A 2,069-nucleotide genomic window follows, 5' to 3' on the forward strand; every position below is an offset into this window, starting at 1 on the left:
AATTGCTGCAACTTGCTAAAAATTGTCCACAGTTGTTCCTAATCATCTAGTTTGAACAGTTCTGCAAAAAACATTGCTTCCAGAGTGCATCAAACATGATTTTAGACCTTGTCTATCGAAAAGTGGTTATTTCTGTAGTTCAATTGCTGCAACTTGCTGAAAATGTTCATCTAGCTTGAACAGTTATGTTAAAAACATTGTATCCAGAGTGCATCAAACATGATTTTAGACCTTGTCTATCGAAAAGTGGTTATTTCTGTAGTTCAATTGCTGCAAACAATGCTGAAAATTTTCCACAGTTGTTCCTAATCATCTAGTTTGAACAGTTCTGTAAAAAAAAGTACTTTTCTAGTGCAAATCAAACATGATTTAGACCTTGTTTATATAAAAGTGGTTATTTCTGTAGTTCAATTGCTGCAACTTGCTGAAAATGTTCATCTAGTTTGAACAGTTATGTTAAAAACATTGTATCCAGAGTGCATCAAACATGATTTTAGACCTTGTCTATCGAAAAGTGGTTATTTCTGTAGTTCAATTGCTGAAACTTGCTGAAAATGTTCATCTAGTTTGAACAGTTATGTTAAAAACATTGTATCCAGAGTGCATCAAACATGATTTTAGACCGTGTCTATCGAAAAGTGGTTCTTTCTGTAGTTCAATTGCTGCAACTTGCTGAAAATGTTCATCTAGTTTGAACAGTTATGTTAAAAACATTGTATCCAGAGTGCATCAAACATGATTTTAGACCTTGTCTATCGAAAAGTGGTTATTTCTGTAGTTCAATTGCTGCAAACAATGCTGAAAATTTTCCACAGTTGTTCCTAATCATCTAGTTTGAACAGTTCTGTAAAAAACATTGCTTCCAGAGTGCATCAAACATGATTTTAGTCCTTGTCTATCGAAAAGTGGTTATTTCTGTAGTTCAATTGCTGCAAACAATGCTGAAAATTGTCCACAGTTGTTCCTAATCATCTAGTTTGAACAGTTCTTTAAAAAAAATGTACTTCTCTAGTGCAAATCAAACATGATTTAGACCTTGTTTATATAAAAGTGGTTATTTCTGTAGTTCAATTGCTGCAACTTGCTGAAAATGTTCATCTAGTTTGAACAGTTATGTTAAAAACATTGTATCCAGAGTGCATCAAACATGATTTTAGACCTTGTTTATGTAAAAGTGGTTATTTCTGTAGTTCAATTGCTGCAACTTGCTGAAAATGTTCATCTAGTTTGAACAGTTATGTTAAAAACATTGTATCCAGAGTGCATCAAACATGATTTTAGACCTTGTCTATCGAAAAGTGGTTATTTCTGTAGTTCAATTGCTGAAACTTGCTGAAAATGTTCATCTAGTTTGAAGTTATGTTAAAAACATTGTATCCAGAGTGCATCAAACATGATTTTAGACCTTGTCTATCGAAAAGTGGTTATTTCTGTAGTTCAATTGCTGCAACTTGCTGAAAATGTTCATCTAGTTTGAACAGTTATGTTAAAAACATTGTATCCAGAGTGCATCAAACATGATTTTAGACCTTGTCTATCGAAAAGTGGTTATTTCTGTAGTTCAATTGCTGCAAACAATGCTGAAAATTGTCCACAGTTGTTCCTAATCATCTAGTTTGAACAGTTCTGTAAAAAACATTGCTTCCAGAGTGCATCAAACATGATTTTAGTCCTTGTCTATCGAAAAGTGGTTATTTCTGTAGTTCAATTGCTGCAAACAATGCTGAAAATTGTCCACAGTTGTTCCTAATCATCTAGTTTGAACAGTTCTTTAAAAAAAATGTACTTCTCTAGTGCAAATCAAACATGATTTAGACCTTGTTTATATAAAAGTGGTTATTTCTGTAGTTCAATTGCTGCAACTTGCTGAAAATGTTCATCTAGTTTGAACAGTTATGTTAAAAACATTGTATCCAGAGTGCATCAAACATGATTTTAGACCTTGTTTATGTAAAAGTGGTTATTTCTGTAGTTCAATTGCTGCAACTTGCTGAAAATGTTCATCTAGTTTGAACAGTTATGTTAAAAACATTGTATCCAGAGTGCATCAAACATGATTTTAGACCTTG

This window comes from Oncorhynchus clarkii, unplaced genomic scaffold (assembly GCF_045791955.1).
Source record: "Oncorhynchus clarkii lewisi isolate Uvic-CL-2024 unplaced genomic scaffold, UVic_Ocla_1.0 unplaced_contig_126_pilon_pilon___fragment_2___debris, whole genome shotgun sequence".
Taxonomy (NCBI): Eukaryota; Metazoa; Chordata; class Actinopteri; order Salmoniformes; family Salmonidae; genus Oncorhynchus; species Oncorhynchus clarkii.